We start from the raw sequence: 18101 nt of genomic DNA on the forward strand, positions 1-18101 counted from the left end.
TATTTCAGAGGCTCCTGGGGCATATGGCATCCGCAGCCGCAGTAACGCCGCTCGGATTGCTTCATATGAGACCGCTTCAGCTTTGGCTTCGCGATCGAGTCCCGAGGTTGGCATGGCAACACGACACGCTCCAAGTCCCAGTGACTCCAGCCTGCCATCAGACCTTCACCCCGTGGATGAACCTCAGTTTTCTACGGGCCGGAGTGCCCTTAGAACGAGTTTCCCGGCATGTTGTTGTATCAACAGATGCCTCCACCACGGGCTGGGGCGCCATGTGGTCTACGCTCCCGCCGTATGTCGCAACTTGCTCGCCACCTCCTCATGTGGAGTCAGAAGCATCTGAGGTCGCTTCGAGCCATTTATATCCCGGGAAACCTGAACCAGACGGCCGACGAGCTGTCTCGGCTTCGGCCTCTCGCTGGAGAATGGAGACTCCATCCCCAGTCGGTCCAGCTGATTTGGGATCAGTTCGGGATGCACAGGTAGACCTGTTTGCCTCCCAGGACTCGTCCCACTGCGACCTGTATTATTCCCTGACCGAGGGCATGCACTGGCGCACAGATGGCCACTGGGCCTACGCAAGTATGCGTTTCCCCCAGTGAGCCTTCTTGCGCAGACCTTGTGCAAGATCAGGGAGGACGAGGAGCAGGTCATTTTGGTTGCCCCGTATTGGCACAACCGGACCTGGTTCTCAGAACTAGTACTTCTCGCGACAGCACCTCCCTGGCCAATTCTTCTGAGGAAGGACCTCCTTTCTCAGGGACGGGTCACCCTTTGGCACCCTCGTCCCGATCTTTGGAACCTCCACATGTGGCTCCTGGACGGGACGAGGCAGGTTTGAGTACCCTACCACCAGCGGTGGTGGCCACCATCACTTCCGCTAGAGCATCGTCCACAAGACATGCCTATGCGTTGAAGTGGAACCTCTTCGTCAACTGGTGTTCTTCTAAACATCAAGAACCCACGAAATGCCCGATCAGTGTCGTGCTTTCCTTCCTGCAAGAAGGGTTGGAGCGAAGGCTGTCTCCCTCCACCCTGAAAGTGTATGTTGCCGCCATTGCCGCACATCACGACGCAGTCGTTGGTAAGTCTCTGGGAAAGCACGACCTGATCATCAGGTTCCTGAGGGGAGCGAGGAGACTGAATCCTCCTCGTCCTCCCCTCGTACCCTCTTGGGACCTCTCAGTGGTTCTAACTGCCCTGCATAGTGCTCCCTTTGAGCCTCTGCAATCAGTGGAGCTTAAGTTTCTGTCAATTAAGACAGCGCTCCTGGTTGCATTGGCCTACATCAAGAGGGTAGGGGACCTGCAGGCATTTTCGGTTGACGAAGCGTGCCTGGAATTCGGGCCGGCTAACTCTCACGTGATCCTGAGACCCCGGCCAGGATATGTGCCCAAGGTTCCCACCAGGTGGTGAACCTGCAAGCGCTGCCCTTGGAGGAGGCAGACCCAGCCTTGGCACTGCTCTGTCCAGTACGCACCCTCCGTGCTTACGTAGACAGAACGCGTTGTTTCAGGACCTCAGACCAGCTCTTGTCTGTTGTGGTGGGAAACTGAAGGGAAAGGCTCTCTCCAGGCAAAGGTTGTCCCACTGGATAGTGGACGCCATTGCTTTGGCATACCAGCAGCAAGGTCGACCATGCCCCCTTGGTGTGACGGCCCACTCCACTCGGAGTGTGGCATTCTCTTGGGCTCTAGCGCATGGCGCCTCGCTAACAGACATTTGTAGAGCTGCAGGCTGGGCGACACCCAACACATTCGCGAGATTCTATAATCTCAGAGTGGAGCTAGTTTCTTCTCATGTACTCGCTTCAACTAGCCGGTACTAGATTCTGCTCAGGTGTCTTCGCTTGCTCGCCATTCCTCTCCACGGACGGGATACGTGCAATATTTTCCGCAGGTGAGCCTAATAAGCCCTGAGTCTCCTCCAGCACTGTCGACGTCAACGCCAGAGTTATGCCACCGGCAGCTTTCGCGCTTGACTAGGTGCCTCCATGTGCATGGTTCCCCCTCTGGGCGACCCCCACATGTGTATTTCCACTGTAAGTCTCTCTGAGCATGTGTCTTTCCCTCGGCAAGCCACCTTGCCACCCCTGGGGTTGAAAAATTCCACCTGCGGCTGGACACCCCAGTGTACTCCATATGCAGCCCCTTAGGGTCATATGTGTATTCCAAGTCCCCCCCCCCCCCCTTCGGGCTGGGCGTAATTGCATATTTCCTCTGAGATATGCTTCCCAGTGTACCTTGGTATTCCTGTGTTAAGTAGGACTCCTTCGTCCGTGCTAGTCTTAGGACAGGGAGTTCAGACTTACGCAGGGCACTGGAAGACAGCCGAGGTGGAGTGATTAGACTGGGGACCCCATTCGTCGTAATCCGACGTAACTCGGAGTGACCACGAAAGGGAACGTCTCGGTTACGTATGTAACCCTCGTTCTCTGAGTAGGGAACGGAGACGTTACGTCTCCCTGCCACTTCCGCTGTACCGCTAGGAACGCCTGAGTTCAGTCTCGGCTCCTCAGCGAAGACATATCTGCATGTTGCCAGTGTACTTCCTTATGTACCCCCAGAGGGGGGCGGACCTACACTATGCAAATTCCGCAGACCCATGGCATTTCATTGCCATTGGCTCGTTTTATATACTCGAAGGTGAGAGGCTTTCTAAGCGAAACCCCATTCGTCATCATCCGACGTAACGTCTCCGTTCCCTACTCAGGGAACGAGGGTTATATACGTAACCGAGACGCTTTTGTGTCTTTATCAGCTTTTCCATATATATATATATATATACTGGCCCTGATAATCATCACAAATACTTACCGCTTGCTCCATTTTTGTAAATCGTTTTTATGAATTAATGACTCTCTCACCGTTGCTCTATAGCAGGGGTGTCCAAACTCAGTCCTGGAGGGCCACTGTCCTGCAGAGGTTAGCTCTAACCTGCCTCAACACACCTACCTGGAAGTTTCTAGAATGCCTAGAAAGACCTTGATTAGCTGGTTCAGGTGTTTTTAATTGGGGTTGGAGCTAAACTCTGCAGGACAGTGGCCCTCCAGGAGCAGGATTGGACATCCCTGCTCTATAGTTTTCTTTGTCAGCAGCTGCTTGCACCCCCTGCTGGTGAGGTCGACTAACAGCTATGGAGATTATCAATCGGCAATCCATTGATATTCCTGCCGTTCCCAGATGTCAAATGTTGAATTTTCTGTTGAATTTGAACCATTGAATTTGTGGAAGCGAATTTGTAAAGCGAAATAACATGGACCGAAAATTGCCTGTCGAATATTATAGGTTGTATTTTTAAACAGAATGAATATTTTGAAAATGAAATCTGAAAGGTGAATATGGATTATTGAATTTTTAATAATGAAAACGTGTGTGAAATGTTTTGAATTGAAATATTCACAGCTTAAATATACAACCATGTTGAATTTCAGCCCATAAAAATGCAAGCCCTAAAAACACAATGCTTTAAAATGCAAGCAGGGTTAATGCAATGCATATTTTTTCAAGTAATGCAATTCAACAAGCTTTTTTGTTTCAAAAACATTTGTCATTATTTTACTTCCATAATAATCACACATTATTGAAAGGCCTCACATTTGGTCATAAAATTGGAAATAAAATTTGTTATTTTCAACAAAATTTTAGACAATTAATTTTGAAGGTATTGTAACGCGTTCAAAATGCTGCTGTGTTATGGATACAGATATGAAGAGTTCAATGCAAAAATCCATCTGACATGTTTTCTTTTAAAGGGGTGATGACACCTCGATCTTTTGGCATATAAGAGGTCTTTTTACCATTAAAACTTCCTGCAAGTTTAATAGCTTAAGTTGTCCTCCCTATTATAACAAGCATTTATTTAATCAAGCTCCAAATATGTTTTTTATTCTAATGTCTGATCTATGATCAGTGATTTTTGATGTATAATTATTCAAGTTCAGACACATGATCTTTCTCTCAAAATCGTTCAATACTGTTTATGCATCAGTAAATCAAGCCAGGGACTAAAAGATCAACTTCACATCGTTTCTCTTAGTAGGATGAAAATAATCTTATTTAAACTGTGATTCATACAGAAAGCCTTTAAAGAACGCTCCCTTTCCAATGGCCCAAGCTGTCAATCACACGAGTTTATTGTTTATCTTCACACGAGCGCGAGTTTATCTGGGTACTTTGCCAAAACTCGTTATGAAATCAATGACGCTGTTACACTGCACAACGAAGCTCTTACTGTATTACATCTTGTTTTACATTGTTATTTGGTCAAAGCATTCGTGAGAGTGCAGAAATTGCGTTGCAATGATGAGATCACTTCATTCACGTGATCAACAGACTGTCATCTGCTCAATGCTCATCACTGCAACCCTTCATTTGATGGAATAGATCTAAATATAATGATTTAATCAATACTTTTCACGATTTGTTAATCTCGATAGCTGTAATAGTAAAAACTTGGTAAAAGTATTCGATAGATTTCCACATGTAATGCTGGCTATTTCATATGCAATGATGTCAGCCAATCACAGCAGTCAGCATTTACACTGAAGTCTCAAAGCAGACAATTTATGGCGGAACAATTAATGACAAAATTAACCGAGCGCACAAATGATGCTGGTGCGTGCGCTAAATTGCTTCCGCAAGAGGATTACAGATCTACGCGCGAGGAAACGTGAACTCGCAAGCTCATTTCAAATCCTACGTGTGCGCATGACATCTCCCCTGCACGCAATACAAGCCCGCGCGCTCGGACATGTCTCACAGCACACGCGTGATCATTCCCCACGCTCTCGCACTCGATCTGCTCTCACCTGCTGCTTTTGCTTGCTCGGACACTTTTATTTTTGGCAGTCGAGGGGTTACTGTTTTTATAACCTCAAATGTTATTGGTTACTTCCCCATTTCCGGAAGTCAGTTGTGATTGGACGCCTGTGATTTTCAATCAAGAGCGGCTAAGGCACGACCCAGAGAGCTGTTAATAACGATCAAGATTCGGTAAGAAAGATGGATAATCAAAGAGAGGTACAGTGATTGCCAAATTAAAATGTTATTTTGACACGTTATGTTTTGTATTACTTGTTTGAAAACCTTGTAAATGTGCAGATTAGCTGACCATAGTAAGACACGATTTCTGTTCAGTATTCTATGAAGCCAGTTATCTAACTAGCTTGCAGCTAACCACAACAATCATAATATTACTATGCTTTATGTATGTAGTAGTTGTAAAAAAATAAATGTTTCTGAAATATTTGCAAATTTAGAGCATTGATTCTTTATCATAAAGCAAATAAATAGACTAGTAACAAGAAAATTCTTGTTCCCAGTACTTTTTTAATAGATTAACAGTGTAACAGTGGAATAATTACAATACTATTTTAGACTATATACATGTGGTTTTCTTGCTACTTTGTTCTTTGTTTGCTTGTCTTAGTTTGTTTACATTGGCTATCAATGTGTCACAGTTCTGGGGCTCGTTCTTCGTACGTTGCTTATTACATCCGAGATCAAATGACACATCCAAGATGATATCATCGTGCTAATCATGATCCGGCTAATTGGGTTCTTCGAACTCACCTGTTGTTTATGATTAGTATAGCTGGATTGAGTTATCTGAGATAACTGCGCGTTCATGCGCTGGTTTAAAAGGGGATATGTATCGATCGTAGAAACATTGATCAGCAACGCTGCTATTGGCTGTTCAGCGTGGCCAAAGAGCGCGCACAGTTTTTCTCCTCAGCAGAGCAAGAACTTTTAGTCGAAGTTTATTCGGAATTTTAATGTTTAATCAAAACGCCAGGGAACACCTCAAAGTCTGCAAAAGCCAGGAGAGAGGGCTGGCAAAAAGTAGCAGACAATTTAAATCCGTTAGAAGTGGCCATGTTAGATGTTTTTATCACTTATTAGCCTTTTTTGTATTTTAATAATTGCATAATTAGGCTACTTTGTTCATTGTAATGTCAGAGTCACCACACTAGAACATGGGAACAAATAAAAGTGAAGTATAAAAATATTCTACATATAGCCTAATGGTAATTTTTAGTTATATTATAGTCTCTTCTCTTCTATAAAAGGCACTGTTAAATAAATGGTTGTCTGTTTATAAAAGCAACCAAGAAAAAGGCTGAAAAAAAGAAAAGATCTTAGTAGCCTACACTGTAAAATAATTGTACAAATATTGCTGCATTAAATGAAGGCCGCATTAAAAGTAATGATGAATTGCTTTGACTTGTGAAAGTGAAAACTGATAAACTTATGTTAATGTAAAAATATTTTGCCATGAGTTATTGATCACATTTTCCCGAGTGTAGTTCATTGTATGACACTGTGTTTTCCTCTTTTGTGCACTTTTACATAATACATCAACACTTGTATCTGTTCCCAAGAAAGTGGTGGCTGAAATATGTGCAGTAAGTGGACATTTTCTAACTTTCCAAAGGAAAGAAAGTATAAGACTTTGTAATGTCCATTTGTTTCCATTGCACTGGACAGTGAATAAACCCTCTAAGATAACATGTCATATGGAGGAACTAGCCTGCAAGTGCATAAATAACTTTACTTAATTTATACTTGTATGCTTTATGGCTGCAATATAAGTTGCAGGATTCCACATCTACAGAAAGGCCTACAGAAGAGTCTGCACAGACAGAGGAGACATAGGCCTACAGGTGGGCAGTGTATAGCCAACTTTTCCTTTTTATTTGTTGCATGAGGCATGTGTCTAATATCTCTTGTTGCAGGCACTTTACCACTGGCTTTTCTTTACAAAGAACAATTGAAATAAAACTCAAGGAACTAAGCATATTTGTCTTTTATTAAACATTTAATGAAAGGTGTTGGGTTTTTTTTTGCAATGTTGTGTAATATGGCACATGCAACAATGTCACAGGCCCTGTCAGGTGTGCAACCCTCAGACTTCTCAGACTCTGAAATCTTCCCTTTAGTTAGCCAAAGTTCATTTCATTGTGTGCCCTTGTCCTGGTGCTGCATTGTAACTGGTTTGGGTCAGGGAATGGGGTCATAAAACACCTGTCTGCAGGAACATGTCATAATCACCTATGAAAAAGTGCAGTTCTGTTAGGATCAATAAGTGTATGTAATACAGTGAGCTTGATATTTAATTGTGGAACTTTCCTTACCACTTTCAAATAATGTGCAGGAATGTGAATCTCTGAAAATTCTTAAGTCATGCACAGATCCTGGCCTTTTTGCTTTCACATTTGTGATTATGGAAGATTTTAGTCAACTGCCTTTTTTTATTTGATATAATATTATTAATCTGGAATATTAAGAATCCCAATTGTAACTGGGCTGCACATTTACATTGTGAACCCCCTTTCTGTTCACATAATCCCCCTTTCTGTTCACATAATCCCCTTCATTGAGGCCTTGATGGCAGCCTATAGTCTATGGTATCACGTTAGTGAAGCCTGAGTGACATATACTGTAATCGGCATGGTCATGATTGTATGATCTTCATAAAAAATGATGATAGCCTAAAAAAAATTGCTTTAAAAAAAAGTGGCTTGGAAATGCCACAAAAAAAAAACAAAAAAAAACAAAAAACTTTTTTAAACCTAAAAGCGCCAGGTAAACTCCAAATGACACGACAGACAGCACTTTCCATCAAGTTCTCTGCATCGAAAGAGCCACTCGCAAATAATCTTAGGGCAATGCAAACAGTTTGTGCTGTATTTAAAGCCAGACTCCGACAAGTCGAAAATAAATGTGCGTTTCCAACAATTTAATAATGTAAACGACAATCTCACGAGTCACGAGAAAAAAAAAAACATCTCAGAAAGTGCACTATCGCGCTGCGCTGGACGTCCCGTATCAGCTCCGCTTATGAAGCCGCGATCTAATCCTGTTTACATGAAATAAGCCTGCTCCCGAGCAGGTTTAAGCTTGCGCAGCTGTTGCTATGACAGCAAGTCCAGGATGAGCTTCGAAGAACCAAACGATCCAAGATCATGCCAAATCGTCAACAATCAAATCCAGCTAACTGAGTTAGCGACGTACGAAGAACGAGCCCCTGTTCTGTTTGAGTGTTTTTGTCACTGGTCACATGTCTTCCTTTGTTCTGTTTTCCCGCCACTCCTTGGTTTCCATGGTTACCCTCAGTTCATTTGTATCACCTGGTTCCTCGTTAGTCTTGTCAGCTGTGTCTTGTTTCCCTGATCTGTTCTCCCCTGTATTTAAGCCCTGAGTGTTTCAGTCTTCACTTGTCGGTCAATGTTTAATGTTAGGTTCCTGCTCTGAGCACACGCTCCCTGTTTTTGTGTATCTGTTATGTTTGAGAATTAAAACCTTGGAATACTTCATCTTCGAGTTTGCCTCCTACTTCAGCCTACCCAGGAAGCCTGACAGATTGACCGACCAAGGTAATGGATGAACACCTCAAATTCATCCTCGTGGCTCAGGAGAACCACGACATCCTGAGCTTTGCCAAGGAGTTTTGGCAGCTCGCCCTCTTAAGCTCTTTGAAGGACGAAACCCTCAGCACCCTGTTCTGGATCGGGGCCTCTTTCCATCGTCCTCTCAACCTCCCAGACACCACCGGACTGAGTTGGAAGGAGACGGTAACCCGGTGTCTGGAGAGTGTTGCGACCCGGTCCAGAACACCACCCAACCCAGCACTTCACGCCAGTCCAGCCGAGCCCGCACTTCACGCTAGATCTGCCGAGTCCAAAGCAGTATGCGCCGTGCCCGCCAAGCCAGAGACTGTCCGCCCAGTGTCTCCTGTTCCTGTCCTCAGCCAGAGTCCGGACGAGAAGGACTTAATTGACCTTTTTTCAGAGCTCCCTTCGCCACTGGTCCCGTCCAGCTCAAAGCCCTCTTCGCCGCTGGTTCCGCCCAGCTCAAAGCCCACTTCATCGCTGGTCCTGTCCAGTTCAGAGCCCTCTTCGCCGCTGGTTCCGTCCAGCTCAGAGCCCTCTTCGCCGCTGGTCCTGCCCAGCTCAAAGCCCTCTTTGCCGCTGGTCCTGCCCAGCTCAAAGCCCTCTTCGCCGCTGGTCCTGTCCAGCTCAGAGCCCTCTTCGCCGCTGGTTCCGTCCAGCTCAAAGCCCTCTTCGCCGCTGGTCCTGCCCAGCTCAAAGCCCTCTTCGCCGCTGGTCCTGCCCAGCTCAGAGCCCTCTTCGCCGCTGGTCCTGCCAAGCTCAGAGCCCTCTTCGCCGCTGGTTCCGCCCAGCTCAGAGCCCTCTTCGCCGCTGGTCCTGCCCAGCTCAGAGCCCTCTTCGCCGCTGGTCCTGCCCAGCTCAGAGCCCTCTTCGCCGCTGGTCCTGCCCAGCTCAGAGCCCTCTTCGCCGCTGGTCCTGCCCAGCTCAGAGCCCTCTTCGCCGCTGGTCCTGCCCAGCACCGAGCCCTCATCGCTGGATCTGCCCAGCACCGAGCCCTCATCGCTGGATCTGCCCAGCACCGAGCCCTCATCGCTGGATCTGCCCAGCACCGAGCCCTCATCGCTGGATCTGCCCAGCACCGAGCCCTCATCGCTGGATCTGCCCAGCACCGAGCCCTCATCGCTGGATCTGCCCAGCACCGAGCCCTCATCGCTGGATCTGCCCAGCACCGAGCCCTCATCGCTGGATCTGCCCAGCACCGAGCCCTCATCGCTGGATCTGCCCAGCACCGAGCCCTCATCGCTGGATCTGCCCAGCACCGAGCCCTCATCGCTGGATCTGCCCAGCACCGAGCCCTCATCGCTGCCCAGCACCGAGCCCTCTCTGGTACCCGGGACTTTTCCCAAGTTTTTTTTGGGGGGGGGGGCCATAGGGCTCCGTCCTGGCCACTCGAGGGGCCATGGCCACCTGAGGGGTCTTCACCACCATGGCCACCTGAAGGGTCTTCACCACCATGGCCACCTGAAGGGTCTTCACCGCCGTGGCCACCTGAAGGGTCTTCTCCGCCATGGCCACCTGAAGGGTCTTCACCGCCGTGGCCACCCGAAGGGTCGTCTCCGCCATGTCCACCTGAGGGGTCTTCACCACCATGGCCACCTGAAGGGTCTTCACCGCCGTGGCCACCTGAAGGGTCTTCTCCGCCATGGCCACCTGAAGGGTCTTCACCGCCGTGGCCACCCGAAGGGTCGTCTCCGCCATGTCCACCTGAGGGGTTGTCTCCGCCATGGCCACCCGAAGGGTCCGCACCGCCATGGCCGCCCGAGGGGTTGTCTCCGCCATGGCCGCCCGAAGGGTCCGCACCGCCATGGCCACCCAAGGGGTCTTCTCCGCCATGGCCGCCTGAAAGGCTGTCTTCGCCCTGGTCACCTGATCTGCCAGCTCCGCCCTGGAGGCTCCCTGTCCTGCCAAGCCACGCCCTTGTCAGCCTCCAGGGCGCCCACCCTCCCACCCTATTTGTTGGTCTGTCTACGGCGCGAGGACGCGCCTACCGGGAGGGGGGAATTATGTCACAGTTCTGTTCTGTTTGAGTGTTTTTGTCACTGGTCACATGTCTTCCTTTGTTCTGTTTTCCCGCCACTCCTTGGTTTCCATGGTTACCCTCAGTTCATTTGTATCACCTGGTTCCTCGTTAGTCTTGTCAGCTGTGTCTTGTTTCCCTGATCTGTTCTCCCCTGTATTTAAGCCCTGAGTGTTTCAGTCTTCACTTGTCGGTCAATGTTTAATGTTAGGTTCCTGCTCTGAGTACACGCTCCCTGTTTTTGTGTATCTGTTATGTTTGAGAATTAAAACCTTGGAATACTTCATCTTCGAGTTTGCCTCCTACTTCAGCCTACCCAGGAAGCCTGACACAATGTTAGAGTGAAATAGAATATTCATTAATTTCTGAAACATTTATTTGATCTAAATAGCTGATAATGGCTTCTGATCTTTTTCACTCAGGTGGATCAGGTCAGCGAAAGCTGAACATTGTTGCGCTGGAAGCTGAAGGACACACAGGGTCCTATCTCATCAAAACTGCAGGAGGAAAGAGCTGTCTGAATATCATGCCTCTACAGAATACTCTAGACATATCTCCATTACTGTACTCTGCAAAAGAGTTTGAGAAAATGCAGAAAGCATGATGCACTAAATGTCTCACAGATATGCCCGTTCAGCTGCTGGCTGTGTACGTCCAGAAGTGCGAGACAGACATGTGTATCGACATCAGTGATTGTGAATCAGTAAAGTCACTTTCATTTTTTTTAAATAATGTTTTCATTTCACTCATAGTAAATAAAATATGAAGTAAAATTTACAATTGTCAAAATTTTTAAATTAACATTTCATTTGTTACAGGAGCCTAGAGATTACTCGCTGTGTAAAGAAGTGCCTTCATTTTTCACAAAAGTGGAGGATGATCATGCCAGTGTAGGTTGTTCAGTGTCATGCATATACCAGTTTAACTTCTGAATAATGTATAATTCCCCCTTTAATAATTGATTTAACATGATTAACACATCAGACACAAGTCAGATTGACTGTAAGTCTACTACTTGTTTTAATTGGTACAAGACAATTATTTTGTGTTATCCTTATTAATGCAACCATGTCTGACAACTGTGATTTACATAAAAGGACCCTAGAAGTGCCATCTACTTCCTCAAGAATTGATAGTCTTGAATGTAAGGAGTCATTTAAATTAAAAATGATGAAGTGATTTCTCACATTGAATCATATATTTTACATTTGTTTATATCCACAGTTAGGGGATGAGTTGGATTCTTCTTCAGCAGTGATAGAACATGTAACAGTTAATACACATACAAATACTTAATCTATTTGATTATCCATAATAATCCATTCCCAATATATACATATTAATAATAAACACATAAGTCATTCACACATAATACATTTAACACATAATTTTTTCATTTGAATACACATATGAACAACTATTCACACTAGACAATGGTTTTGTCAGCTTCCGGTTTCGATCGTTCGGTTTGGCCGGCGCAATTTTCCCGCTGGAAGATTGACTACGCCCCCACACAGACAAACAACACGGACGAAACGACAAAACAGTGCAGTGTAAGTGTATGAAATGACCGGGGAATGAATATGGAAGGGAGAGTGGAGAAATGGATGAATGTCCATGTGCTATCATCATCGCGTGTGCACCCGCTCCTATGATAGGACAACGAGACGATGATGAATGAGGTCAGTATGTGCGTATATATGTGTGTATGTGTGTGTGTGCCAGTGCTGCTTCCCCAGCGGTGGCAGCTAATGTGACTTTATCACACAGATGCTGAAGTTTCTCACCCACTTGAGGCAGACCGCAGCAGTTTTCCATGCTCTTCCGATAAAGCACTGTGTTGCCAAGTAAAGGAAAAAGGGGGAGAAGAAAAAATCAGGATGAACTCTCAGAGAAACGAGTTACAAAGTCTCACTCGCTGGAGGCAGAACACAGCAGTTTATTACAGTCTTCTGGTAAAGCGCTTTACAGCGACGTCTTAAAACATACACCCAAGGTATGTGAATCTGTGACTACTGAGGTAAGGTCATCTGAATTTCAAGTACCTGAAGCTGCAAATGCAAGAAACAACAACCTTCCAGTGCTGCAGTTAGTGTGTAAGGGGTTGCAAATTAAAGGAAAAAGGGGGAGAAGAAAAAAGCAGGATGAGCAGGTCTCTGAGAAACGGGTTAAAAAATCTCATGTTGAAAATGTTGTAGTAGATGACATAATTATTATTTTCTCCTTAGACTCTTAAAGATTAGCAAGCTTTATGTGAACTTGTGCTTCTGCAAAGTTGCAGGATATTGGTAGGACCTGGAACACGCTGTCATATATGCCGATCCAGAGCTGTTGCCCGTGAATTAAATGTTCATTTCTCTACCATAAGCCGTCTCCAAAGGCATTTCAGAGAATTTGGCAGTACATCCAACCGGCCTCACAACCGCAGACCACGTGTAACCACAGCAGCCCAGGACCTCCACATCCAGCATTTTGACCTCCAAGATTGTCTGAGACCAGCCACCTGGACAGCTGCTGCAACATTCGGTTTGCATAATCAAAGAATTTCTGCACAAACTGTCAGAAACCATCTCAGGGAAGCTCATCTGCATGCTTGTCGTCCTCATCGGGGTCTCGACCTGACTGTAGTTCAAATGCTCACATTCGATGGCGTCTGGCATTTTGGAGAGGTGTTCTCTTCACGGATGAATCCCTGTTTTCACTGTACAGGGCAGATGGCAGACAACATATATGGTCTTGTGTGGGTGAGCGGTTTGCTGATGTCAACGTTGTGGATCGAGTGGCTCATGGTGGCGGTGGGGTTATGGTATGGGCAGGCGTATGTTATGGACAACCAGAGATGTATAGTAACGAAGTAGAACTACTTCACTACTGTACTTAAGTACTAAAAGGCTGTATCTGTACTTTTCTAGAGTATTATTTTTTTCTCCTACTTCCACTTTTACTTCAGTACATATTTTCGGCGAGTGTAATACTTTTACTCCGATACTTTTTTTATGTGCTGCTTCGTTACTCGTTACAATTATAAAAATGTTACGAATCATTTCAAACCCACATTATCACTGCCAGAGCGGTAGATGGCTCTGTCACCAGGTTTGATGAAGCTGGCCCAGCGAATCATACGATCAAGAAGACCGTGCGTGCTCCCGTTCTACCTTTCGCTCTGCTGCCTGCCTCCAGTGAGAACACTTGAGCTTTGTTAATTTGTTTCGAGATGGAAGAACCAGAACTTCGAGTGATCGTGGCGGTGGCGGTGAGGGTGAGGAAGGAGACCACTCCTGGCCCTACTTAGAGTCCATGTTTTCATTTGTCGGAGTGAAAGACAATTCATATAGATTGAAGTGCGTAACTGTTAGCTGTCATGAGGACGCCGATGAACTGAATCGTTCGTTACTTGTTTAAATAGTTTAAAGTTAGGCTACTATTATATGTAATGTCATTACCTTGACAAACTATACATCATTAAAATGATATAAGACTCAAGTTTCAGTATTTGAGCACTATTTTATTCTGAGAAACTTATAGGGACAGTTATGTCTTAATTTGTGTCAGTTATATATCAGGAAAAAATAGTCGATACCTTTAATATGAATTATGAGCGTCAGCCGCACCCATTCAGAAAAAAAAAAAAAAACCTTGTGCGGTCGTCATGAAAGCGCTTGACCAAACAACGTCCCTCAGGGCTTTTAGCTCAAAAATGTGCAGATTTTGATAGATTGATAGATTTCATAGGTTTACGTTAGATTTCTATAGAGAGGAATAATATTTATTTAAATTATTATAACCAAAATGGGCCGATGTAATCATTATGAGCGCTGGATACTCCGATGTACTGTGTTTTCAGTCCATACCGGCAGCCTGAGGGCGCCCTATGCACATTAGACCACATATGGAACACATGAAGAAGAGCCATTCCAGGAACTCCCATAGACAGTAAAAGAAATGGACACAGCTACCCCATTGGATTCAATGGAGACAAAGTGAAGTCAATTAGAATCTCTTACTTCCTGGGGGTCGAGCGTACTGCGCAGACTCAAACTGAGCTTGACGACATAGATGTGACACAACCCGTCTGTCTTCTAGTAGCTGTGCCGAGAGAAATCTGAATCATTCCCTTCCGAATCTTGCAGAGACGGAGAGTGTGAGTAGGAGGTGTCCATGAGCTGGAGCAGGAGCAACTTTTGCTAAGTATTCTGATTAATTATTTTGTCACTTTGCCTCCACGTCCCCCTGATTGCCCGCGAGCTTCTCCTCCTGTCCATACGGTAATCTCTCTACTGTGCGACAGAGAGTCGTGTGGTTATGACGCAATCGTTAGCCTATTTTTACAAAAATTGCTTCTACGGGGCCATAACATAAGCTACAAGGTAATGAAGCCTTTTATACATTTTCATGTTTCTTTAGAAATAAATAATGGACAAATGGAGTCTTAAAACGCCTCAGATGTGAAGTTATTCACTGTCAAAGTGACGCCAAAATGAATGGGAGTCAATGGGATGCTAACAGCAGGTGGGGGTCCGCTATCAAATGGCGGCGCCCGGGGGTACCTTCAAAATAATAGAAAACCCTGCCCCCCTGGGAACTCCCTGACATAAACAAAGCTTCCAGAGATCGCTGTTACATGCTGATAAATACCCAATAAGCTGTGGAGAAAAAAGGCACAAGCAGGGAAGAGAAGAGAGGGATGCTTTAAAGGGGGAAGGGACATATTTGATCTGTTTTTCTTTACAAAGAAAAGCTCAGTGTGTTAAGGTGTTCTTGAACATTCATGTCCTTGTACTGCTGCTTCAGCCAAATTAATTGTGAGTGTCCTAAACATTTGAAATTATATAAACAATATGATGTTCAAACTTTTGACTGTTTTCTTTAATAACTTCATAACACAATACTTGTACTTTTACTTTCAGTACTTGAGTAGTAAATTTTAAAATAAACTACTTGCAATACTTAAGTACAAAAAATGTTGAATACTTTAGTACTTCTACTTAAGTATTCTGCTTAATTAGCACTTCAACTTCTACTCAAGTCACTTTTTTGATAGAGCACTTGTACTTTTACTCAAGTCTGGGTCTCTAGTACTTTATACATCTCTGTGGACAACGGACACAGGTGCATTTTATTGATGGCATTTTGAATGCACAGAGATACCGTGACGAGATCCTAAGGCCCATTGTTGTGCCATTCATCCACGACCATTACCTCATGTTGCAGCATGATAATACATGGCCCCATGTTGCAAGGATCTGTACACAATTCCTGGAAGCCGAAAACAGTTCTTGCATGGCCAGCATACTCACCGGACATGTCACCCATTGAGCATGTTTGGGATGCTCTGGATCGGTGTATACGACAGCGTGTTCCAGGTCCTGCCAATATCCAGCAACTTCGCACAGCCAATAAAGAGGAGTGGACCAACATTCCACAGGCCACAATCAACAACGGGTTTTTTTTTCAGACCCCCCAATACAGTAAAACTGCACATTTTAGAGTGGCCTTTTGTTGTGGCCAGCCTAAGGCACACCTGTGCAATAATCATACTGTCTAATCAGCATCTTGATATGCCACACCTGTGAGGTGCATGGATTATCTCGGCAAAGGAGAAGTGCTCACTAACACAGATTTAGACAGATTTGTGAACAATATTTGAGAGAAATAGGCCTTTTGTGTATGCTACGTTCCACACGTGTCTGTTTTTGTTGTCATTATTCCCTCCCTCTCGTGTACGCTGGTAAGTTCCACACGTGTTTGTTGTTGCACTCGTTATTTCCTCCCTCTCTGGTACGCTCTCTATCTGCTCTCAGGTTGCTGTGATTGGCTGTGTCGGCTGTCCATCATCATCAAGGCGGTGTTCAACGTCCAATCTGATGTCGCCCAGCTGTTTTAAAAGACAGCGCGTCTCATTCAAGAAAGTGTGCGTGTTTGTTCAGTGATTTGAGAGATGTACTTTGTATCAGAGTCCTTATGTGTAGTCTAGCATTTAATTGCTTAGTCCTTTTGTGTCTTGCATTACTGTTCGGAGTTTAATGGCTTTTACGCCTTTGGGAAAAGAGAACAGGTCAGTATATCGCGCGATATACACTGTGCCCGTAGTATTTGTAAGTGTTAGACACACTAGGTAAGAAGTGTGCGCCACTCTCTGTACTTTTGTTTTTCTTAGCTTAGGATTATTTGAGCGTCGGATGCGCCGAAGAATTCGGTTTATTTTCTACATTTTACTTTGGCAGATTAGGAGTAGATTTAGGGAATTATTTTGGTTATATTTGGGGTTTTTCTTTGGCGCCACTTAAGTTCCTTTTCCCATTTATTACTTGTATGTTTGCTCTCCCATGAGTATTGTCATCTACATTGTACATAGCGCATTCACTGGATCTAGTGGCTACGGCTTTTTGTAATAAATTATCCAGTTGATTACACTTCAATCAGTCTATCATGTGTCCTTCTGCTGTATCCCATTTACCAGTAGTAATATAATATCGAAATGTTGCATTACATCTCCTAGACCTTTAAATATCGTAACAGTGTACATAGAAAAAGTCTTAGATCTTTGAGTTCAGCTCATGAAAAATGGGGGCAAAAACAAAATAATAATAATAATAATAATAATAATGCGTTTATTTTATATAGCTCCTTTCAGGAGACCATGGAGTGCTTTGAATGTGATAAGGAGTATCTTGTATTGAATACGAAAGCGTACCGGTAGCCAATGAAGTCTGTGTAAAATTGGAGTAATGTGAGATTTCTTTGTGTATGTGAGGACCCTAGAGTTCTGAATATATTGGATCTTATTTATAGATGAATTGGGTTACCCATAAAAGAGAGAATTGCAGTAGTCAAGCCGTGAAGTGATGAAAGCGTGAACCAGAGTTTCAGCATCATTGATATTCAGAAATGGACGTAAGCAAGCGATATTGCGTAGGTGAAAGAAGGCAGACTTGGTGAGCGAGGAGATGTGTGGAAGGAAGGAAAGAGAGGAATCAAAGATTATACCAAGGTTTTTGACAGTGGTGGAAGGTTGAACCAAAACTCCAGCAATGTTAACATTATCAACACAGAAACGGAATGTAATTTGAGGTGAACTAATAAGAAGTAGATCTGTTTTATCAGTGTTGAGTTTGAGAAAATTACTGGTCATCCAAGCATTTGTCACGAGGTGACGAAATTCCAGCTTTTCCCCCTTGCAAGGCGGAACTAATGTTCGCCGAGATTGCCTCCCGCCGGACCCATAACAACGGAACACCGGGCTAGTTCCGGGGTAGCGCAAAATCCCCGCGAATGGGGTGAGTAGCCAAAATCGCTGGCAGCTGTGCACGAGGAGATTGAAGCCCCGCAATTGGGACACGTTGCCATTAGGGGAGGATAAAAGGAAGTCGTTTTTGGGACTGTGTGAGGCAGAGGAAGCGTGAGCGGCGGAGAAGAGGAAGCGGGGCTGGCAAACGGGCATGACATTGTGAGTTTGGGAGAAAGAGCACAGTGACTCAACCGGAAGGAGGAAATCGCTGGGCAGTAAGATTGTTTGTGAGAGACTGTGAGTAGTCCAATCGATCTCCATCCTCTCTCTCTCGTCTATGGGACTCCCTGATGTGAATGCCAGGTCAGAAAATGGGCGACGGCCATTTATATATTTTCCACTGAGTGTTGAATTGCAGTGATGAAGTGATGTGATGCACTGTCTTAAGGTGTGAAGTGTGAACT

The sequence above is a fragment of the Scardinius erythrophthalmus genome (genome assembly GCF_964197995.2).
Source record: "Scardinius erythrophthalmus genome assembly, chromosome: 4".
Lineage (NCBI taxonomy): Eukaryota > Metazoa > Chordata > Actinopteri > Cypriniformes > Leuciscidae > Scardinius > Scardinius erythrophthalmus.